Genomic DNA, 25932 nt, shown 5'->3' on the forward strand with positions numbered 1-25932 from the left:
CTCAAATCCAAAGATCTATTTGGTGAGTTGTTCTAATTTACAACAAGCCACTGTAGACACTTCCATCAAATGTTCTATATCACATAACATGGACTGACATTTTTCTACTCCTATAACTTCCAAGCTGTTTTCTCAACCTCCGCAAATAATTTCCTTACCTGTTCTTGTTCCTGTACTAACAGTTTCCTTGCTATTTTTCCAGCCTCTGCTCATCATCCAGTCTCAAAGTTAATGTAGTTTTTGCTTTGTTTTGTTTTGTTTGTGAGAGCACTCCTCTTTTGGTACTGATTTCATATCAGTGAACTATTTGCTACGTAACAAAACACACTGGAACAAAACCTCTTTAATACCCCCTGAACCTATAGGCTGAGTGGATGCTTCTGCTGATCAATCCCCACATCAGCTGGCATCAGCTGGGCTTATTCACGTATCTATTGTCAACTGGCTGCCTAGTTGGGGGTTGACTATTCTAGGGTAGCTTTGAATTATACAACTGGGCTTTCCTCCACATTTATGTCAACTATATTTTTCTATATAACTAATCATCCTAGAACTTACCAGCCTAAAACAACATCCATCTTATATTATCCTGATTTTGTGGATCAGCAATATGGGCTATGCTCAGCCAGTCTTATTTGAGTATACCCAGTGGTTCAGCTAGGACCAGATAGTCTAAGATGGACTCATTCACATGGCTTGCAGTGGGTGCTGGCTGTAATGAATCTTTCTCTCTCCCCAAACGCTCTCTCAACTTCACAGAGGCTAGTTTGGGCTACTTCAGATGTAAGACATTGCATTCATCACAAGAAAGTGAGAGTGAATGCTCTCAGGTCTCCTGAGGTCTAGGTTTAGAAAGCACACAGCTGCCCTTCTACTGCATTCTATCTGTGAAAGCAAGTCACAAGGCCAAGCCACAGTCAAGGGATGGCGAAGCACACTCTATGTTTTGATGGGAGGAGCAACTAAAAACTGTGTAGCCATTTTGAATCGTCCAGAACATGTCTTTCAAATCCCTCCTGAAGGATGGTAGTTGCAGAGATGCAAAAGAGAGCAAACCCAATGATACAAGAGTGGAAGTGGAAAAGCACTCACGCTTCAAGACTCTGCTTATATCCCATTTTCTAACATCCCACTGGCAAAGTGACCTGGCAGAGCCTCATGTCAGGATGGAAGAAGACACTAAGCTCACACGGAAAACCACAGAGATATAAGAAGGCTATTAATCGGAACAATTAACACAATCAATTCAGGACAGCTAGCGGCTGGCAGAAATAAAAATTAGACATAGTCTTAACTTTACTACAAAGCTGAAATCACAGATTTACCTTAACTAAACAATTTAAGAACTTTTGTCTTAAGAATAGTTTCTTCAATTTAAAACACTATCCATAGTTGGAAGAATTTAAACTACAATTTTCTAAGGCAGATAAAGATACACAGAATCAAATCTCAATTCTACAATAACTGTTTGATCTTAGGCATGTTAATTTAACTCTCCTAAGACTCAGTTTTCTCATCTATAAGAAGTTTTATCAATACCGACCTCAATAATGTTTAAATTAAATAATGATGGATCATGAGGTCAAACATTTTAATATCTTTTGTTTCAATATTCTACCCCAGAACCTAGGGGATTCTTGAAGCCTTGTTGTTCCCTTGCCATTTAGATAATTCTTCTCTAATTACCCTTCAGCCATATTGTTCTACATTTATCTCGTTAACTGTCCCAGGCTTTTTTCAAAGCCTCCCTTTGTCTCTCTCTCAAAGGATTGATTCTCTTATCCTGACACATCTTCATCAAAGCTTTTATGAACCATTTCCCCTAGCTGAATCCATATTTTATGTTTCATTAGATTCCAGAGACTTCTAGCACAACTCCTCTTAAACTCTGCAGTGTTTATTTATTCATGACTTGCTTCCTCATCTAGACTCTGAACTTCACTAGGATAGACACTGAGAGTCTCAGTGTTGCCAGTTTTTTGAAGAGGTAAAACTTGGCAATGTTCCAATACAAAATTATTTTATTTTCAGCTACTACCTTCAGCCATGCTCTTTATAATTTCTCACTCCTATCTTATAACATTGCACTCTAGTACAAGCCTTTTGGATGGCTTTCAGTAATTAATCAAATTCAGTTGAGTTTTACCATTTGCGGGTTCCTGGATTAAATTCCAATTCCAGTGTGTGTGTGTGTGTGTGTGTGTGTGTGTGTTTATATATGTATGTCAGGGGGTTCCTCATACCAACAAACAATTCTCAGGACACCCGAGTGTGCTATAATTCAACTTAATTCTGACACTATCTACCCAAATATAGCATCAGATCCCACAGGTTAAGGGTTCAGTCCTACAAGACTGCTCCCCCAACCCCAATTCAGAGGCCAGTTGCAAACCTAGGTTGCTACCTGTGCTTCTGACCCACCAGCTACAGACTGGAGGTTACAACGACCTCCTCCCTGGGTTTGATTGATTTGTTAGAGCAGCTCACATAACTCAAAAAAGCATTTTACTTACTGGATTACCAGTTTGTTGTAAAAGGGTTATAACTCAGGAACAGCCAGATGGAAGAGACACATAGGGCAAGGTATGCAGAAAGGGTGTAAAGCTTCCATGTCCTCTCCAGGTGCACCAGTCTCCCAGCATCTCCATGTGTTCACCAACCTAGAAGCTCTCCAAACCCCATCCTTTTGGGTTTTTATGGAGGCTTCATTACATAGGTGTGACTCATTACATCACTGGCCATTGGTGACTGAATTCCATCTCCAGCCCCTTTTCCCTTCCCCAGGGAAAAGTTGAGAGGGGGTGGGGGACTGAAAATTCCAATCCTTTAATCACAAGGTTGGTTCTCCTGGCAATCAGCCCCCATCCTTAGAAGCCTTCCAAAAGCCACCTCATTAACACAACAAAAGGCACAATTTATCACTTTTAACAGCTAGGAAATCCCAAGCATTTGGGGAGCTGAGAGCCAGGAACTGTGGACACAGACCAAATATATATGAGAAATATATTTTGGTCATTTGAATGACCAAATATATATTTTTCTTACAAATCACAATATTGCAACCCTCCTGTCTGATCCCCTGCTCCCTTCCTTCTTGTGCTAAGGCTGTTGGGAATGTAGTCAGCCCCTTGTCTTCTCTTTGGGTCCTGCTTCCTCCAGGGTGGAAGAGAACAAGACACAAGGTTCTCTGAAAGTGGTCTCTTGTGTGAGGTAGACATGATCATAAAACAAGGAGGAAATAGCAGGAACTGTACCCAAGCAAAGAACTGCACTCTGCCCCACCCCAATCCTGATGACCAGGGACTTCCAGGCAAGGTGAAGTGTCAATGGGCTAAACTGAAGCCAAATTAGGGAACATACACTAAGCCCTGGAGGTAGTATGTGAATCACAGTTAATCGCAGGCTGTTTTAGGGCAATGGTTCTCAACACATTTGTCTGCACATTGGAAAAGCACTCCAGATACGATACTCTGATTTAATTCATCTGTAGTGAAGCCTGGGTATCAGAATTTTTCACAGCTTCTCATTTTATTGCAATGTGTTGCCAGGGTGGAGAGCCACTGGTTAAGGAATGCAGTGCCTGGCTTAACTTCTCTTTTGACTTCAGTTTGCCCTGTAGTCAATGGCAGGGACATAGAAAACATTCCTCAACACATCCCATTATACGTCTATCCCTTAAACTTACACTGTACTTGCCCCCAAATAAGTCCTTCCTTACTGAAAGAAGCAGTGCACTGTAGCTGCTTCTACCATCTGAGAGTTTGAGAAAGAGCTTTTCTTAGTTGACTTGTTTAAATTCTGAATCTCCTATACTTCCCACTACGGCGGTTTGCACAAAGAAGGGGCTTCATAAACATTTATAGCATTGAAACAAAATGTGGACATAGTCAATGCCTTTATTTCATTAGCACTATTCATAGTGGAGAAAAAAATCACTGTGATCATTTATGTGTATAGCTCTTTACAATTTACAAAGCTTTTTTCCATTTCAGTGTTTCTTTTCATCTTTACATCATTGTATGTGTGAGTTTTATTCTTCCTTTTAAAACATAAGGGGGAATTGAGGAGGAAAATTTAATAACTAGTCACCTGGTGGTTCAGAGTTAGCCGGTATAAAACACAGACTTGAACCTTGACCTTTGACTTCCAATTATATGTAACTCTTATGATGCTTAGCCATTAATTCCAACAGCTTCTACAAATGTTAACTTCTTTTTTTTTTTACAAAACTTCCATAAAAGCTCCACAGGGAAGTTTGATAAATAATACAAGAAAAACTCGCTTCCTTTGGTGAGATTGTGTCACGTTTCACAAGTAGAGTGAGCAGCAACCAATATCTAACAAATAGAAATGATAATTTTAAAAAAGACAATTATAACTACCCACAAGGTGTTACAATCAAGCAAGTACGGTTAATATGGGGCCTTTGCAAATGTAACTTATTGTCTCATTAGAAAACCCCAAAGGAAGAAAGAGGAAATTAATCCAAAATTAGATGTTAATTAGAAATGTATGATGAATTGCATCTTGCAAGTATATAGATATTAAAAAGAAAACATAGATGTTACACAAGATACTGAGGAAAATATATGCCTTTTATCATATTTTGGGCAAGGAAGAAAAGATGATGCATTAATTATAATTCACTGAAGAGTTTATCTTCAGTGAAAGCTAAAACAGGCACAATGCAAAAGTTAATTCAAACCACTTCTGTTCAATAGGCCAAGAAGAGATGAGCTTTTTCAGAAATGTGAAGTAACCAGTAAAGTAGGACCTACGGTTAATATTTTTCAGTGGCATTGGGTAGCCAGATTTACTTCCTGTACTTTGCCTGGTAAACTTACAATGGGGTCAAGGACAATGAATTCCTTTACTGAGCCCTCACATGTCGGCCCTCGCGCACCAGGGCCAGGTATTAAACAACTCAGGACAGTCCTTATGCTCCAAAGCCCACTGATATTATTCAAACTAGTCAATCCAACCCTGCTTAGTCTGCTTTGACCATTCTTTGTTATGGAAACCACAATAAAGGCTCTTGCCTGCATTTACCAGTCACTGCCTCCTACCTGACCAGGGGACACCCCTGCATGGTGGGCCACACCTCCAGTTGCTAGGAATCTGTAAGTGTAAAAACGTCTTCCTCCATGACAGTCATTTCCATGTCTGTGTGTCTTACCTTGCCTGATAAAAGCAAAACCTGGGTACATTTTAAAACAACCACATGACTATGAGAAAACTAAAATTCCTTTTTAAAGTACTACAAATGTTAACTCAAAAAGAACACATATTATTTATTCAGAGAAGGATTACATGTGTAACTATATTCTGAAGAAAAATGTGGGAGACCTAACATTTGGCCTTGGCCCTATCATAGGCTGTGGGCTTTTATCAAGTCACATTTCTCTATCTCCACAATTTGGATAAAGCATGACACAAAGCAAGTGAACGTGAAACATCATTAAACAGAGCACACCACCCATATAGAAGATGCAGGAAGATACTTCCTCTACCACTTTTTGCAGTTTGGACCTTAATACCTGGTGGTCACCCTACCTGGAATAATCTTTTCCCACCTTACTTCGATTGCACCACTATGCATCCTTCATAGTTAACTGTTGCTTGACTACTCACTTCCATATTAGATGCCCTTTCAATACGTTCTCTTAAAGTGTGGGATTCATCCATCATTATTTTAACCTTGGCTGTTAAAATTTCATCTGTAAGCAATATGTTTTTCAGAAACATTATTGGGATAAAATTAAAAGCACTTTTATTTCCCTTCTACTATCCCCTTAAAATTCATTCAGGGAGGAAAGCTTTTTTACTTCGTTTAATTGAAAACATAAATGGACAGACTTCATGACTCTTCTACTCACTCTTAGCTAATAAATTGTCTTAAATTCACTTTATTTATTTATTTATTGGCTGAATTGGGTCTTCGTTGCTGCGCGCGGGCTTTCTCTAGTTGCAGCGAGCGGGGGCTACTCTTCGCTGTGGTGTGCGAGCTTCTCATTGTGGTGGCTTCTCTTGTTGCAGAGAACGGGCTCTAGGTGCGTGGACTTCAGTAGTTGTGGCACGCGGGCTCAGTAGTTGTGGCTCTCGGACTCTAGAGCGCAGGCTCAGTAGTTGTGGCGCACCAGCTTAGTTGCTCCGTGGCACGTGGGATCTTCCCAGATCAGGGCTCAAACCCGTGTCCCCTGCACTGGCAGGCAGATTCTTAACCACTGCGCCACCAGGGAAGTCCCTTAAATTCACTTTAAACGATAAAACACTCTTATTCTAGTAATTGGAATGATCAACCCTTTGTAAGAAGCAAAACTCTAGACTGGTTTTAAACATCAGTATTCTCCACATCCCAGTCCTTGGTCTGACAGCCTTACCCTGTGCAGTTGACAGTAGAAGGTGGAGAGTATCCTTCTTCCTTCTCACTCTCTCTCTCGCTGCTCTAACTGATGCTTGTGAGGTCGAAGCATGGGCAAAGGGGAAGGGAAAGAGGGAGAGCAAGTTCTCTTCTCACTGGATGATTGGTTTGTACTTTGTGGAGAGATGTGAAGGCTCTTTCTTTTGGGCCATTTCTGTAAATTTCTGTCTCTCCCTCTCTCTCTCTCTCTGACATAAAACTCCTTTGCCTTGGGTGGATGCATCACCAGTCCAAGGGATCTCTTGCAAATCTTTCCAGAGCCTGTAGGAAACTGACACTGGCCTTTAACTGCTTTGATCTACTCAGTAGTTCTGTTGGACAAGGACACAGATGACCCTGTTGGATCTCTAACCCATAGTCCACGGTGAATCCTTACAAATCCCATAAGGAACACAGTCCGGGAATGAAGGTGGATCTCCAGACAGACACAACTCTGCTGGCTGATCCAACAAGGCAGTCGGTTCCTGAGGATTTCATAAGCAGTAATTTGATTCTCGTGCACTAAGCCTCCCACCTGCAAGGATCCGATTTTTCTCTCTCTACAAAGTCCTCTTGAGCTTGAGGTGAGCAGTCAGGTCTCCCTAAAAGGTGGGAATTGGAGCACTTGATTGGCTCTATCCCCTTCCAAAATCCTCTATTTTATCTGCACTTTGCCTGTATATTCCACATAATGCTATGAAGACATTGGTTCAAACTCCATAACTTTCCTATTCATTATAGACGACTGGTGTGTCTATATATCAAAATGTACTTTGCAAATGTCTGCTACACTTTTTAAAAATTAATTAACTAACTAAACATTTTTGTTTACAACAATGCATTAAAGCTTGATAACTATCCAAGCAAAACCAAGTAAGCATAAAAATGGTTTTTGCCACAAAGTGTCTAAGTCAGCTGCCTCAGCTTTTGCCTTTCTAAAAATCTACAGTGGTTTTTAGGGGTGACTATTGGGTATTAAAAATATTTTACTTAGCCCAGTTGTCAAGGTATCAGAAAGAGCACCATGAAGATTAGATCAAAGAACATTAAAAAATTCAATCAATAAAGTACACAAAAAACTAATCTACACTTAAAGGTTTGATCTTTCGAGTGATCACATTAATTATTTCTTTAAAGGATAGTTGATTTTTGGAAGAATATCTTATGTCAGCACTGGTATTCTTTGTTAGTGAAAGAGTAGATCCTACAAACTTGTCTGGAAACCATATTAGCAACATAAATAGGATCCTATCTTTAGTTTTATGACTCCATTTCTCAGAATCCAACCCAAAGAATTCAGTAAAAGCATTTTTAAAACAAAGATTGATGTATAGGCATCTTGATTGCAGCCTAATACATAATAAATAAGATTGAAAAACAACAAAGAAATGTTTACATATTATGCTGAATACTGGGCATATACCCTGAGAAAACCATAATTCAAAAAGAGTCATGTACCAAAATGTTCATTGCAGTTCTATTTACAATAGCCAGGACATGGAAGCAATCTAAGTGTCCATCAACAGATGAACGGATAAAGAAGATGTGGCACATATATACAATGGGATATTACTCAGCCATAAAAAGAAATGAAATTGACTTATTTGTAGTGAGGTGGATTGACCTAGATTCTGTCATACAGAGTGAAGTAAATCAGAAAGAGAAAGACAAATACCGGATGCTACACATATATATGGAATCTAAGAAAAGAAAATGTCATGAAGAACCTAGGGGTAAGACGGGAATAAAGACACAGACCTACTAGAGAATGGACTTGAGGATATGGGGAGGGGGAAGGGTAAGCTGTGACAAAGTGAGAGAGAGGCATGGACATATACACACTACCAAACGTAAAATAGATAGCTAGTGGGAAGCAGCCGCACAGCACAGGGAGATCAGCTCGGTGCTTTGTGACCACCTAGACGTGTGGGATAGGGAGGGTGGGAGGGAGGGAGATGCAAGAGGGAAGAGATATGGGAACATATGTATAACTGATTCACTTTGTTATAAAGCAGAAACTAACACACCATTGTAAAGCAATTATACTCCAATAAAGATGTAAAAAAAGAAAGAAACAGACAATGAAGCATTATACAAATTTTAAAAATGTTGACCCTACCAGCACTAAAATCCTGCACCTATGACTATCAATTTATACTCTATTTTTATGTGTGCATGGATGTATGTTTATGTGATGTTTTATGGGTGATGATGATTGTAGGAGGAGCCATTGATGGAGCCCTATCTGTATACTATACACTGGTATTTTCTCCTTATTGTGTTGTGTTGTCTGGTATTGTGTTATGTTGTGCCATGCTGTGTTGTATTTCATAATCATTACAATTTTTTATGTGTCAGGTATTAGACTCATCATATAAATTAAGGAATCATATAACAATTAAGAGGTAGAAACCAGGCTATAGCTTAAGTTACAATCTGCAAGTAAATTTACCCATGCTGTTATTCTATGAGTTTTAGAATCAAATTAATGCTTGCTGACTCCCACTGTAGCTAAGGTTCTAAGTAAGAAATAAAGAGCTAAAACACAGTCTCTGCTCTCAGAGAGTTGTATTAGGGAACAAAGATATGTGACCAATAACAGCAGTGGAGTGAAGGAAAGAAAATATTAAATACCTGCAATAAAGTAGAATGATGTGGCAAAGAAAGAAATCATAATATATATATGTTCTTCCCCTTAGAGCTGTATAACTTTAGGCTAGTTGCTGAATGCTGTGAGTTTGTGATTTTTTTTTTTTTTTTTTTTGTGGTACGCGGGCCTCTCACTGTTGTGGCCTCTCCCGTTGCGGAGCACAGGCTCCGGATGCGCAGGCCCAGCCGCTCCGTGGCATATGGGATCTTCCCAGACTGGGGCACGAACCCGTGTCCCCTGCATCGGCAGGCGGACTCTCAACCACTGCGCCACCAGGGAAGCCTAGTTTGTGAGTTTTAAACTGGAATAATACTAACCTCATTATATGTTATGATGAACAGTAGTCATTCCTGTAATTAAGCTAGCACCAAGTCCGATCATAAGTGGACAGTAAATGCAAGTCGTTTCCCCTTTTGCCCTGGGCTACAGATGCATCTACTAGTCCCTGGAACCACAGGACAGCTAAAGTATGTGAAGGAAAAACAGGTCAAAATGAAGCGCATCAGTCAAAGGAAATGGCAGATAGAATTACAATATATTATTCCAGAGCCAATTTAGTCTCCACCTATTTGACACATTGACACTTTGTAAATATGTCACTTGTCAGAATTGGGCTGTCAGAACCACAACTTGGCCTCCCATAAATGGCTGCTCTAATATGGCTACCTGCTGGCACTTGCCTCCGCACAGGTGTGTGCTAGCTTTGTGTCCTGTCCTCCAGTGTGCCCTCGTGGATACGGGGGAATCTGAGTAGTCCAGCGGGACACCTCCACTTCCTGGATCCACTCTGTACTGACTCTCTTGAAGCTTCCCTAGGTGGATAGTGAGCTTTCATGTTAATGAAGAAAATGCCAAGTTTACATTTTGTAAAGCTCCTCTTACTTCCTGGGTAAGATGGCAATGAACCCAGCTATCTATGTTTCTTTCTCCCATTCTAATTTCAGTTATGATGGCATAAAAAGGATACAAGGACGGGAATAACACGTGTGTGTGTGTGTGTGTGTGTGTGTGTGTGGCCATGTCTGTATTTATGTCTTGGGAATGTTAACAAAGCAGTAAAAACTACCTCTGATGTTTAAATTAAATGAGTGATTATATTGCTTGAAAGGATACGTATGAAGGTATCATTTGCTCCACAGATTCCTGAGCACTGTCTGGTTGTGTTGATATAAGGGTTGTTTGGTTTCAGCATCCTGGAATAGCATCTCTTTTTAGGCCCAATGAAGGGCTGGCTCATGAGTGTAACACCTTACTATCTTTTCTTAGAAAGGACAATATGCCAACGAGGTAAGTGGAAGTGTCCCAGGACAAACTATTCTACAACTCTCACGTAGAGGAAAAGTGGGAGGTAAACTAAGTACCTGGAGAAAAAATTAACCCATTCCTGCCAAGGGCAAGGACCAGGGGTCACGCTTGGTGTGTCAGGGGGAGAGAGGAGACAAGTGGGATGAGACTGAAGGACAATAACTAGAAAACAAGGAAAGTGAACACTCAGAGGAAAGCAGGTATTTTTGCCTCATCTTGAGCATGGATGACTAGACTTCATTAAATACAGCAAAGGAAAAGCAGAAGCACAGACCGCAGAGAATGTCTGTGGCTCCAAGCATCTCTCAACTTTCATCTGCTGATGCAATTCTCAACATCTAATTCACATGAACAGTATGTCTATTCAATCCAGTCGTAAAGAGAATAGTGCCTAACCCCATGTTAATAGTTGGAAAAACCTATATAAAAGGTTTTAGACTAAGTACTAAATTTGGGGGGAAAAAATCACCAAATCTACGAAAATACTTCTTTAGAACCGCAGTTCTACAGAAGAGAAACTGTTTGAAAACTCAAAGTAATGATTTATTCCCCAAAATATTACAATATATACAGAAACTGATTTTTTAAAGCTAAGTGGAATTCTCAGTAGACACGAAGAGGACATTCTTTCAACAAAAATGGAGAAAGTAGTTATTAAACTAAAATTACTTAAAATCAGGAAAGACATATAAGCTTCAAAACCAGGTGAAATATTGAAAATTTCAGGCCAATCGTAGAAAAAAAATTGCATGCTGAAACCTGTAGAAAACTCACTAAGATATGAAGTCAAACTTCCAGGTTTTTTTCCCACACATAAAAGTAAAAACTGCTAACGAACTGTAAAGGTTATGAGATGGAATATGAGATATTAATAAATAGAATCAGAATCTATTCTGATATGACATAAAGACAGCAGAGTAAACAAAATAGAAACACCGACTGAACTCAGAATAAAACTTTACCACGTTGTGACAAAGTAACTGGTACCAGACTGTCTCTTCTGCTGTAAACAACTATAAAACTGGGGGAAAATATATGAGGCAACAGTTTGCAGGCAGCGGAAGACAGCCGTGATTTTTAAGAGTAGGAAATCTCATGAGGTGACGCCCATGACTAGGTCCAGCCCTCCCTCTATCTAGGACAATTTCTCAATTATGACACCATAAGCTTTTATACAAGAAAAGCATGATATTTCCCTTGAGCTGAGGAGGCAGAAATAAGCATCTGGGGCAGCCGAAGTGGTTGGAATTTGCAAGGCAGAACATTTGAGGCAAAGGGGTTGTTGCAGAAAGACGAAAATCCATGTTTGATTCCCCATGATTGTTTCTTGAGGGCTAACTGAAGACATGCTGGACAAGAATACACACGTTTCTCTAGAGAGGAGCAGTAGGGTTGAGGGCAGAACAGAGACACTAAGGTTTAAGCGGAACTCAAAGATGCTCAGGTCCTGACAACATAGACTGTAGGACTCCTTTAATGTCTATTGCCAACCCAAACATCCAACTGAGATGCCAGAAATTCCATGCCTTAAAAGCAAGGGCAAGACCCAAAGAAAGACCTTCTCTAGACATGCCCTCATAAAGACAACAACTAAGCTGTGAGAAGATCTGCAGGAAAGACAATATAAAGGTGAAGCTCCATTAAGTTGTACAGCTTGGGGAACACCTTGGGCTTCCACAGATGTGCCCTAACAAACAAAGCATCAAACTAAACCTTCACAACTTTCAGGTGATCATTCAGTAACTAAACTGCCTCCTAGAATAAAATATCGAAGCCTGAAGAGGATAATAAAAATCCAGATTATCTATAACAATCATTACATCTTACATACAATCAAATATTCTGAACAGCCAAAGAAAAGTGAAAGTGGAACCATAAACTAGAAAAAGCATGGCGTAGGAAAGTCCAGGTGTTGAACTTAGCATAGACTTTAAAGAAGCTATTCTGAGAAGGCGCCTTCAAGATGGCGGACGAGTAAGACGTGGAGATCACCTTCCTCCCCACAAATACATCAAAACTACCTCTACATGTGGAACAACTCCTACAGAACACCTACTGAACGCTGGCAGAAGACTTCAGACTTCCCAACAGGCAAGAAACTCCCTGCGTACATGGCCATGTGGCTGACAGGGTCTTGGTGCTCTGGCCGGGTGTCAGGCCTGAGCCTCTGAGGTGGGAGAGCCGAGTTCAGGACATTGGTCCACCAAAGACCTCCTAGCCCCACGCAATATCAAATGGCAAAGGCTCTCCCAGAGATCTCCATCTCAAAGCTAAGACCCAGCTCCGCTCAACGACCAGCAATTTACAGTGCTGGACACCCTATGTCAAACAACTAGCAAGACAGGAACACAACCCCACCATTAGCAGAGAGGCAGCCTAAAATCATAATAAGTTCACAGACACCCCAAAACACACCACTGGACGCAGCCCTGCCCACCAGAAAAACAAGATCCAGCCCCACCCACCACAACACAGGCACCAGTCCCCTCCACCAGGAAGCCTACACAACCCACTGATCCAACGTTACCCACTGGGGACAGACAACAAAAACAACGGGAACTACGAACCTGCAGCCTGCGAAAAGGAGACCCCAAACACAGTAAGTTAAGCAAAATGAGAAGACAGAGAAATACACAATAGATGAAGGAGCAAGGTAAAAACCCACCAGACGAAACAAATGAAGAGGACATAGGCAGTCTACCTGAAAAAGAATTCAGAGTAATGATAGTAAAGATGATCCAAATCTTGGAAATAGAATGGAGAAAATACAAGAAACATTTAACAAGGACCCAGAAGAACTGAAGAGAAAATAAATAAGGATGAACAACACAATAAATGAAAATAAAAATTCTCTAGAAGGAGTCAATAGCAGAATAACTGAGGCAAAAGAACGGATAAGGGACCTGGAAGATAAAATAGTGTAAATAACTACTGCAGAGCAGAAAAAAGAAAAAAGAATGAAAAGAATTGAGGACAGTCTCAGAGAACTCTGGGACAACATTAAATGCACAAACATTCGTGTTATAGGGGTCCCAGAAGAAGAAGAGAATATATTTGAAGAAATTATCGTTGAAAACTTCCCTATATGGGAAATGAAATAGTCAATCAAGTCCAGGCAGAGAGTCCCATACAGGATAAATCCAAGGAGAAATACGCCAAGACACATATTAATCAAACTATCAAAAATTAAATACAAAGAAAAAATATTCAAAGCAGCAAGGGAAAAGCAACAAATAACATACAAGGGAATCCCCATAAGGTTAACAGCTGATCTTTCATCAGAAACTCTGCAAGCCAAAAGGGAGTGGCAGGACATATTTAAAGTGGTGAAAGGGAAAAAACTAAAAACAAGATTACTCTACCCAGCAAGGATCTCACTCAGATTCGATGGAGAAATTAAAACATTTACAGACAAGCAAAACCTAAGAGAATTCAGCACCACCAAACCAGCTTTACAACAAATGCTAAAGGAACTTTTCTAGGTAGGAAACACAAGAGAAGGAAAAGACCTACAATAATAAACCCAAAACAATTAAGAAAATGGTAATAGGAACATACATATCGATAACTACCTTAAATGTAAATGGATTAAATGCTCCAACCAAAAGACACAGACTAGCTGAACGGATACAAAAACAAGACCCATATATATGCTGTCTACAAGAGACCTACTTCAGACCTAGGGACACATACAGACTGAAAGTGAGGCGATGGAAAAAGATATTCCATGCAAATGGAAATCATAAAAAGCTGGAGCAGCAATTCTCATGTAAGACAAAATAGGCTTTAAAATAAAGACTATCACAAGAGACAAAGAAGGACACTACATAATGATCAAGGGATCAATCCAAGAAGAAGATATAAAAATTGTAAAACCTTATGCACCCAATATAGGAGCACCTCAATACATAAGGCAAATGCTAACAGCCATAAAAGGGGAAATCGACAGTAACACAATCATAGTAGGGGAATTTAACAACCTACTTTCACCAACAGACAGATAATCCAAAATGAAAATAAATAAGGAAACACAAGCTTTAAATGATACATTAAACAAGATGGACTTAATTGATATTTATAGAACATTCCATCCAAAAACAGCAGAATACACTTTCTTCTGAAGTGCTCATGGAACATTCTCCAAGATAGATCATATCTTGGGTCACAAATCAGGCCTTGGTAAATTTAAGAGAATTGAAATTGTATCAAGTATCTTTTCCAACCACAGCTATGAGACTAGAAATCAATTACAGGAAAACATCCAAAAAGAAATACAAACACATGGGGGGGCTAAATGATACACTACTAAATAACCAAGAGATAAATGAAGAAATCAAAGAGGAAATCAAAAAGTACCTAAAAACAAATGACAATGAAAACACAATGACCCAAAACCTACGGGATGCAGCAAAAGCAATTCTAACAGGGAAGATTATAGCAATACAATCCTACCTCAAGAAACAAGAAACATCTCAAATAAACAACCTAATCTTACACCTAAAGCAATTAGAGAAAGAAGAACAAAAAAGCCCAAAGTTAGCAGAAGGAAAGAAATCATAAAGATCAGATCAGAAATAAATGAAAAAGAAATGAAGGAAACAGTAGCAAAGATCAATAAAACTAAAAGCCGGTTCTTTGAGAAGATAAACAAAATTGATAAACCACCAGCCAGGCTCATTAAGAAAAATAGGGAGAAGACTCAGATCACAGAATTAGAAATGAAAAATGAGAAATAACAACTGACACTGCAGAAATACAAGGGATCATGAAAGATTACTACAAGCAACTATATGCCAATAAAGTGGACAACCTGGAAAAAGTGGACACATTCTTAGAAAAGCACAACCTTCCAAGACTGAACCAGGAAGAAATAGAAAACATAAACAGACCAATCACAAGCCCTGAAATTGAAACTGTGATTAAAAATCTCGCAACAAACAAAAGCCCAGGACCAGATGGCTTCACAGGCGAATTCTATCAAACATTCGGAGAAGAGCTAACACCTATCCTTCTCAAACTCTTCCAAAAGATAGCAGAGGGAGGAAGACTCCCAAACTCATTCTACGTGGCCACCATCACCCTGATACCGAAACCAAAGATGTCACAAAGAAAGAAAACGACAGGCCAATATCACTGATGAACATAGATGCAAAAATCCTCAACAAAATACTAGCAAACAGATTTCAACATCACATTAAAAAGCTCATACACCATGATCAAGTGGGGTTTATCCCAGGAATGCAAGAATTCTTCAATATATGCAAACTGAAGGATAAAAAACCATATGATCATCTCAATAGATGCAGAAAAAGCTCTGGACAAAATTCAACACCGATTTATGGTAAAAACCCTCCAGAAAGTAGGCATAGAGGGAACTTACCTCAACATAATAAAGGCCATATATGACAAACCCACAGCTAACATTGTTCTGAATGGTGAAAAACTGAAACCATTTCCTCTAAGATCAGGGACAAGACAAGGTTGTCCATTCTCATCACTATTATTCAACATAGCTTTGGAAGTTTTAGCCACAGCAATCAGAGAAGAAGAAGAAATAAAAGAATCCAAATCGGAAAAGAAGAAAACCTGTCACTGTTTGCAGATGACATGATACTATACATAGAGAATCCTAAAGATGCGACCAGAAAACTACTAGAGCTAATCAATGAATCTGGTAAAGTAACAGGATACAAAATTAATGCACAGAAATCTCTTGCATTCCTGTATACTAATGATGAAAAATCTGAAAGAGAAATTAAGGAAACACTCCCATTTACCATTGCAACAAAAATAATAAAATACCTAGGAATAAACCTACTAAGGAGACAAAAGACCTGTATGCAGAAAACTATAAGACACTGATGAAAGAAATGAAAGATGATGTGAACAGATGGAGAGATATACCATGTTCTTGGATTGGAAGAATCAATATTGTAGAAATGTCTATACTACCCAAAGCAATCTACAGAATCAATGCAATCCCTATCAAATTACCAATGGCATTTTTCACAGAACTAGAACAAAAAATTTCACAATTTGTATGGAAACATAAAAGACCCTGAATGGCCAAAGTAATCGTGAGAAAGAAAAATGGAACTGGAGGAATCAGGCTCCTGGACTTCAGACTATACTTCAAAGCTACAGTAATCAAGACAGCATGGTACTGGCACAAAACCAGAAATATAGATCAATGGAACAGGATAGAAAGCCCAGAGATAAACCCACGCACATATGGTCACCTTATCTTTGATAAAGGAGGCAAGAATATACAGTGGAGAAAAGATAGCCTCTTCAGTAAGTGGCACTGGGAAACGTGGATAGCTACATTTAAAAGAATGAAATTAGAACACTCCGTAACACTATACACAAAAATGAACTCCAAATGGATTAAAGACCTAAATGTAAGGCCAGACAGTATAAAACTCTTAGAGGAAAACATAGGTAGAACACTCTATGACATAAATCACAGCAAGATCCTTTTTGACCCACCTCCTAGAGAAATGGAAATAAAAAGAAAAATAAACAAATGGGATGCAATGAAACTTAAAAGCTTTTGCACAGCAAAGGAAACCATAAACAAGTTGAAAAGACAACCCTCAGAATGGGAGAAAATATTTGCAAACGAAGCAACTGACAAAGGATTAATCTCCAATATTTATAAGCAGCTCATGCACCTCAACATTAAAAAAAACAAACAACCCAATCCAAAAATGGGCAGAAGACATAAATAGACATTTCTCCAAAGAGGATATACAGGTTGTCAACAAACACATGAAAGGATGCTCAACATCACTAATTAATAGAGAAGTGCAAATAAAACTACAATGAGGTTTCACCTCACACCAGTCAGAATGGCCATCATCAAAAAATCTACAAACAGTAAATGCTGGAGAGGGTGTGAAGAAAAGGGAACCCTCTTGCACTGTTGGTGGGAATGTAAACTGATACAGCCACTATGGAGAACAGTATGGAGGTTCCTTCAAAAACTACAAATAGAACTACCATACGACCCAGCAATCCCACTACTGGGCATATACCCTGAGGAAACCATAATTCAAAAAGAGTCATGTACCACAAAGTTCATTGCAGCTCTATTTACAATAGCCAGGACATGGAAGCAACCTAAATATCCATCAACAGATGAATGGATAAAGATGTGGCACATAAATACAATGGAATATTACTAAGCCATAAAAAGAAACAAAATTGAGTCATTTGTACAGATGTGGATGGATCTAGAGACTGTCATACAGAGTGAAGGAAGTCAGAAAGAGAAAGACAAATACCGTATGCTAACACATATATATGGAATCTAAAAAAAAAAAGTTAGCTCTGAACAACCTAAGGGCAGGACAGGATTAAAGACACAGACGTAGAGAATCGACTTGAGGACACAGGGAGGTAGAAAGTTAAACTGGGACGAAATGAGAGAATAGAATTGACATATATACACTACGAAATGTAAAATAGATAGCTAGTGGGAAGCAGCCACATAGCACAGGGAGATCAGCTCTGTGCTTTGTGACCACCTAGAGGGGCAGGATAGAGAGGGTGGGAGGGAGATGCAAGAGGGAGGAGATATGGGGATATATGTATATGTATAGTTGATTCACTTTGTCATACAGTAGAAATTAACACACCACTGTAAAGCAATCATGCTCCAATAAAGATGTTAAAAAGAAAAAAGAAGCTATTCTGAATATGCTCGAAGAATGAAAGAATTTCTTATATTAGTTGTATATTTCTGTGTAGCAAATTACTCCTGAACTTAGAGGCTGAAAAACAAACTTTTATTATGGAGCAGTAATTTGGGCACAGTTGAACTTGTTCCTATGCTTCAGGGTATCTTACAGAACTGCAAAGTATTGGCCAGGCTTTATCTCAAGACTCAAATGGGGAAAGATATTCTTCCAAGATAAAAGGGTTTTAGCAGCATTCAGTTCCTTATGGGCTGTGAGACTGGGTTCTCTGCTGGCCACCCTCAGTTCCTTGCTGTGTGTGCCCCTCCGTCATGGCAGCTTACTTCATCAGAGCCAGTAAGAGAGAGCCTCTGCTAGCAAGATCGAAATCACAATCTTTTGTAATCTAGTCTCAGAAATGGCATCATATAACATTTGCTATATTCTATCAATTAGAAACAAGTCATAAAGCAAGCCCACACTCAAAGGGAGAACACTGTAACATGGCATTAATGGTGAATAAAAAAAGATGAGCATCTTTAAGTAATGTCTTAGAAGTCTGTATATAACATTAGCTATTACGAAATACAAATTAAAATCACAGTGAGATACCAGTTAGCTAAAATTAAAAATACTGTAAACACCAAATGTTGACGGGTTTGTGGATCAGCTGTAACTCTCATGCATCGTTGGTGGGTGTGGGAAATGCTACACCACTTTAGCAAAACAGTTTAGCAGTTTCTTATAAACAGTTTCTTATAAACAATACTAAGTATTTAGAAATAATTTGAAGAAGGAAAACCAAGAATGAGAGTTATGGAAACAGATATAAATAATTCAACTAATAAAAAAGACTTATACCAAAACAAAATTTAAATACGTACATTTTGTAAACACCCCTGAAAAACGTAATTGCAAAACATAAGAAAGGACAAATATATAGTGTGTTTGTGTATATAACATGTGGAATTTTACTGATATCAAAATAAAATTTAAAATAAAAGTATGGACTAAAAGGACTTTACTATTTTGATAAGATTTATACTTTACAATGAATACATAATTGTCCTAAACTGCAAAAACCCAATAAAGAGTATAGCAAAGTTTAAATATTTAAATTATATCAGAAGATTTAGAAAGTCATAGTTGTCATATGAGATTTTAACTCCCTTTCATTCTAAGGAGCAAAGGTTATTTAATTCTAAAAATATTTTTTTCAGAAAAGTATGCAGATACATAGTTAAAAAGATATTAACTGTGCTATTATTGGTAGTCAAAACATAAATAATAAAAATATCCAGGGCTTCCTTGGGGGTGCAGTGGTTGAGAGTCGCCTGCCGATGCAGGGGACACGGGTTCGTGCCCAGGTCTGGGAAGATCCCACATGCCGCGGAGCGGCTGGGCCCGGGAGCCATGGCCGCTGAGCCTGCGCGTCCGGAGCCTTTGCTCCACAACGGGAGAGGCCACGACAGTGAGAGGCCCGCGTACCGCAAAAAAAAAAAAAAAATCCAAAAATTATTGCATGGTCCGATAAAAATTATAATTTAATATATAAAATGTATTTAAGGAAAAACACATAAGGTTGCTTACAACAGTAAAAAAATTTAAATTAAAATCTATGGTAAAAAAAGTACATTTTGAGAACTTTTTAAATTTAGTGAGTAAAACAGAGCTATTTGATATTTTTTGTCCTTTTACATCGTTACTAATGAGCACTGATAATGTATTTCTATGTAATATTGCCACTTGTTCTTACTTTTGAATTATCTCTTTATATCCTTTACCTATTTTATACAATTATTAATTTATAAGAGTTACTATACATAGTTGTTAGATATTTATATTTGGAATAAATTGATGCTCAGTAAGGACTCTACTAATCTCATGTTAAAGTAATCATAAATACATGTAAAAGGAAATATAAAGTAATATATCATAAATCAATACAACCAGAAGCCGAAAGGAATTTTGGCATTATATATAAAGACACTTTACTGAATTTTATGCAAATTTACTCAATAGCTCCTCTTTTAATAATTTATCTTAGGAAAAATCAGAAAAGTGGAATCGGGTAGTATATAACCAATGGAAGTATCTTTATATAATTTTTAACATTATGGGAAATGCTTATGATAAAATGTTAACAGAAAAAGTGCAGGATGAAATAATAACTATAAAATATGAGCTCCATTCAGTAAAGAAAATGTTTTTTAGAAGAAACTCTGAAAGTGAAATAGTTTCATTCATTGTCTCAATGATCTGATCATAGGTGATGTGTGTCTGCTTTTGTTAGTTTTTGGTAATTTCTATACATCCTACATATCACTTTGATGAACAACATAATAAGGTAAAATTGCAAAAATTTACTGAAAGAGATTTGGCATGTAAAAAAATACTATCCATATAACTTGAGATGCTTCTTAAATGACAACAAAAATATCTGTGATTATTAAGTCAGACTTGGCTTCACATGGCAACTTCAGAAACCTGGAGTAACATGCTAGTTCACTATTCCTAGTCACAGAGTTATTATTACCTTCTTGGGGAGGAGAAAGCGAATACAACCTTGATGGTGTTATTTAATTACAAGACTTCCAGATAACTATCTGGTTATCATTGTGGAACATGTACTATGTGCTCAGTAAAAACCCCTGCTGCGAGCTCCATACAGTGGGAAGAAGGCTGAGTGAAAGAGCTTCTCTACAAAATGGATCTTGTCCTGGTTGAACAGCTAACTCATAGTCAGGGTTTTGGTACTATGTGGGCAGGGTCTCTTAAAGAATATTGCCTTGAATAAAGACACAGACCTACTAGAGAATGGACTTGAGGATATGGGGAGGGGGAAGGGTGAGCTGTGACAAAGCGAGAGACAGGCATGGACATACATACACTACCAAACGTAAGGTAGATAGCTAGTGGGAAGCAGCCGTGTAGCACAGGGAGATCAGCTCGGTGCTTTGTAACCGCCTGGAGGGGTGGGATAGGGAGACGCAAGAGAGAAGAGATATGGGAACATATGTATAACTGATTCACTTTGTTATAAAGCAGAAACTAACACACCATTGTAAAGCAATTATACTCTAATAAAGATTTAAAAAAAAAGAATATTGCCTTGGGATGGCTCACTTCTCCAGCTTGGTACACACCACATCGGTACTGTTCAAAAGCCATGACTACCTTGCTTGTGCAGCTTAGTATCCTCAGTATTCTCTTTCCCCCAAGATGCTCTGCTAGACCCCTCTCTTCCTACTTCTGTACAATACGCTTTAGGCTTAGAACCTTCAGATTTCCCACCAGCTCCTAAAAATACCCCAAATATTCCCATTATCTTCTTTTGCTTGTTCCTGCTATCAAAATCCATTAAAAAAGAAATTAAACAGGGTCTGATTCAACTCCCATTTTTTCCATGTATATTTTTCAAATTCTTTCCAGCTGCATTTAATAAAGTATTTCCTTTCAGTGTGCTGCTGTTTAACTTTATTTTTATCATAGCAGTAATCACAGGGAGTTTCATACTAGGATTCAATTTAGGTAAGCACTTTTGTCACTAACTATAAGCTGCTGTAGAAAAGCTCTCTCATTAATCTTTGCATCCCTTGCAATGCCTAATCTAATGCCTTGAACACCAAAAGTGCTAAATAATGAGTTTTTGGATTTTAAGTTGAAAAAAATCTGTGTAAAAATATTCCATTCAGGCATTTTTATATTTAATTCAATAAACATCTGTTGCATCCAATTATATGTCAAACTCTTCTTTGGATATAAAAGATATAAAGATAAATAAGGAGAAAAGTTACATTTAAGGTGCTTAATGACTATGTACCATTTTGTAAGAAAGCAGAAACAACCTTCTTTACTGATTAATAGAAGAAAATATTTCTATAATTTTAGAAGCTTTTTTGTGCAACATGGATCTTGGTTGCTAATGATAAAATTAAACTTGACCAGACTTCAGAAAGAGTCTGGAAGATCTGTCTTTGAATGGTTTATCCTGAAGTGCTCTTTGAGCTCTCTGTCCTCCAATCAGAAAAAAATACATATATGGTTCCCTGTCTTGTGAACATGTTGTTACAGAGAAGGTCAGAAGGAAAGAAATCAATAGAATTTTGTCATCTCTAAACCAGAAGGGATTATTTCTCAGACTATCTCCCTTGTGTGTTAAGTGTGTGTGCATTTTATTAGATTGTATCACTTGTGACAAGCGTATCTGTTGCACACTCAGTTTAGATGTAAGCCAATGGAAAGAAAAGGAAAGGGAAACACACCATCAATTATTAAGCATCGTTTGTCGGGAATAGTGTTAGAGATTCACAAAGAAACTACATCTCAGAAAAATAAACTAACTTAAGCATGTTCACTTATTTTATTGATAAATCATTTAACAACTATAAGTTCATGGAGAGCATAGTTTTTCAGGGATAGCTCCCTAACAGATCTTTGTCCTTCACTCTCCTCCCACTCTTCACCCCAATGTCTTACCAAATAATTACTAATGGGAACCACTGCGGCACTTGGATAGCTATTCTATATTAAAATATGTGAAAATATTTGTTTACCATTCTCAGATAACCTGGAAGTCCTCATCTGACCCTCCTATCACTTCCTGACTACAGGAAGACATTTTTATGGCAGAAAAAACTTGGCATATTCTTTTCCTACCAGCAGATTAGCATCTTCCATGGTCTTCTACAGACAGCATAGAAGGCTCTCTGTGGTCCAGCACTTGTGAGACTTTGACATTCAACTGATTCTGCATTCATAGCAAACACAACATGCTCTCCTATCTAAACTTTACAACAACCCAATGATTTGGGGCTTATCATGTAACCAGCTTTAAGTTCAGGAACTTGAGTCTCAGAGTAAGCTTGAGCGATATCGTTTTTTTAACCATTATTCACTGTGTATCTAACATCTAGTGAGCTGCCATAAATTAACATTTATTACAGGAAGCAGATGGAAAATGGGAAAGTGTTTGATAATTCTCACCATGTGTTTTTTTTTTTGCGCTACGCAGGCCTCTCACTGTTGTGGCCTCTCCCGTTGCGGAGCACAGGCTCCGGACACGCAGGCTCAGCGGCCATGGCTCACGGGCCTAGCTGCTCCGCGGCATGTGGGATCTTCCTGGACCGGAGCACGAACCCGTGTCCCCTGCATCAGCAGGCGGACCCTCAACCACTGCGCCACCAGGGAAGCCCCCCCACCATGTGGTTTTAAAGTATGACTTAATCATACTTTTGGGGTGTGAAGGATTATTTAGTTCATGTCTTTCACATTCAAATGAAGAAACTGAAAATAATCATTTATTCCATTCATTCATTCAATTATTCAACTAATAAAAATATTGATACAAATAACATTAATGGCTGGCATTTATTTATTTAGTGTTCACAGTGTGTCAGGCACTGGTCTGGGAATTTTATATGCATTAACTCATTGAAATATTTATTGAGCACCTATTAGGGGCTTGTATCCTGGGGATCAAGTGGTTAATAGAGATGATCTTCTCTTCACAGAACTGACATTTTAGTGGAACAGACAGACAGTGAACATGCAAGCAAAGAGTAAGATCATTTGAGTTTTTCTAAGTGTAATGGCAGAATTAAACAGGGTTATAATTTTGAGATTAACTGAGGTTGGCTATTTTAGCTAGGGTTGTCAATACAGTCCTCTCTGAGCTGCCATATAAAATGAGTCAGCCGTGTGCAAAGAGAATTGAGAGCACACATGAGATAAATTCTGAGAGGCCAGATCATTCATCCTCATTGTGCACAGTTATATGTTTGAGTTTCAGTCCAGATTTAATGGGGAGATATTGAAGAGTTTTAAGCAGGAGAATGAAATGATACAATTTACATTTTGAATGACCACTGTTACTGCTTTGTGGAAAATGGTCTGGGGAGAAAACAGCTTGAAATCCAAGGAGGCCTATTAGAAGGCTATGTAACGATCTGGGCTAAGGAAAACTCTGCCTTGGGCCAGGTTAAAAGTTGTGAAGAGAAAAATAAGTCATGGATTGACTATATTTTTAAACTGAATTAATGGATTTGGAAATAAAATGTGTGGAGGTGATGAGGAGGAAAAGAAATATTAAGATGACTCCTATGATTTTTGCTTGAGAAACTGAACGGTTTATGATGAAACTTACACAAATGGGTCAAGACTAGGAGAGAACCAGGGATAATGAACAGGCAATCAAGAGTTCTCTTTTGACTATGTTCACTCTGAAGTTCCTTTAGTCATGCAAATAGAAAAGCCAAATAAGAGTTTAGATCTATGGGCTGGGGGCTCAGGAAAAAGTATGAAGCCTAAGCTAAAAGTTTGAAGTCATTAATGCACAGGTGACACCAAGACCATGGGGTTGATGAAATCACCTAAGGAAAGAATATAACAAAGGGGGAAAGTTGGGTGGGCTCCAGGACAGACTCCAAAGACGTGACAACACTTCGAGGGCAGGTTGAATAGGTCTGAGAGAAGAGACCAAGGAGTAATCAGTGAGGAGAAAAGGCACTTCTAAGGTTAGAGTGAGGTCCTAGAATCTCTGCAGGGAGGGATCTTCAAGGAGGGAGTGGTCAACGGTAGAAGGCAGAGAAGTGACTACTAGATTTAGAAGCATGATATGTTTATCGTGAAAAATGGGGCAGTTTTGGATTTGAAAACAGATTGAAATTGATTGAAAAGAGAATTGGAGTTGAGAAACTGTAGACAAAGCATACAAAAACTAATTGGAGAAATTTTGTTGTGAAAGGGAATAGAGATAGGGTCAGATACAAGGTAATAAAATGCATAGGCATGTATTACATATTTATGAATACATATACAGCATTATCATTGTTATTACAGACCTGAACATGTTCAAGGGTTGGGATGTACTCATCATTTAGAAGCTGGGAGGCTTGTGCTATGGGCAAGACAGAAGTTAAAGTAGTACAAATAAAGTAGCACCTTCTTGAAAAGGTAGCAGAGGATTTAGAAACAAGAGTATGTGTTTCAAGTTATAAAGCTAAAGAGGGAATACGAGTCAAGAGTACAAGCCTTCTGATTTGTAGAAGAAAAGAACATGGGCCTTGAGATCAGTTAAAACCTTACTTACCATTTACTATCTCTGACACTCAGGAAGTTATTTGATTTCTCTTAGCTTTAGTTTCTTTACTGTAAAAGGGGGGGGGTAATAATATAGACCTAGTAATGTAAAAGGAAAGGTTTTCACAACACTTCTACTCCTCTGCATATGGCTAACTTACTGATCACAATATTCTTTTGAAATCAATGTCTCTAAACTACTTCATAAATTCTATAGTTCCTCTTTCCCATAGTGCCTATCCCAGCAAAGATTCAAAACTCTTAAAATGACACCAATTTGGTAAACATTATATTCCATATTTTCCCTTTTCTCTTTTTTGACCCTATTTTCTGTACAAATAACTTCATATAAAAATGACATTTTAAAATCAAATTTGCAGTTATTTTAGACAATTCTTTCCTAACTCAAAGCTCCTGGATGACCTCTTTTTTATTCCTGTGTTTGATAGCACACAGAATTTATAATTAATAAAATAAAAAAGAGGTTCTGATTATGTCATGCCATTGTTTAAGCACTGAATAGATTTCTCATTAATTTCAAAGACCTTAATAATAATAATAATCCCTGAATCTTGTCATATTTGAGTATGGAACAAAAATAACGTATAACCTATACTAATTGAGGAGAATTCTCTACATAGAAGAAGATTGTTTATGAAAATAAGAGCCAGGGCTGAGGGTGGGAGTAGGAGATGGGATGACCACAAAGAACAGTAAGGAGGATAACGGAATTATTTGGGTCTTGATTTTGGTGGTGGTTATGCAATTCTATGCATTTGTCAAATCTCCCAGAACTGTGCAATAAAAAGTGTCAAACA

The sequence above is a fragment of the Delphinapterus leucas genome, chromosome 17, assembly GCF_059928025.1.
Source record: "Delphinapterus leucas isolate spDelLeu-1000000601 "Yukka" chromosome 17, BTC_Dleu_Yukka2, whole genome shotgun sequence".
Taxonomy (NCBI): Eukaryota; Metazoa; Chordata; class Mammalia; order Artiodactyla; family Monodontidae; genus Delphinapterus; species Delphinapterus leucas.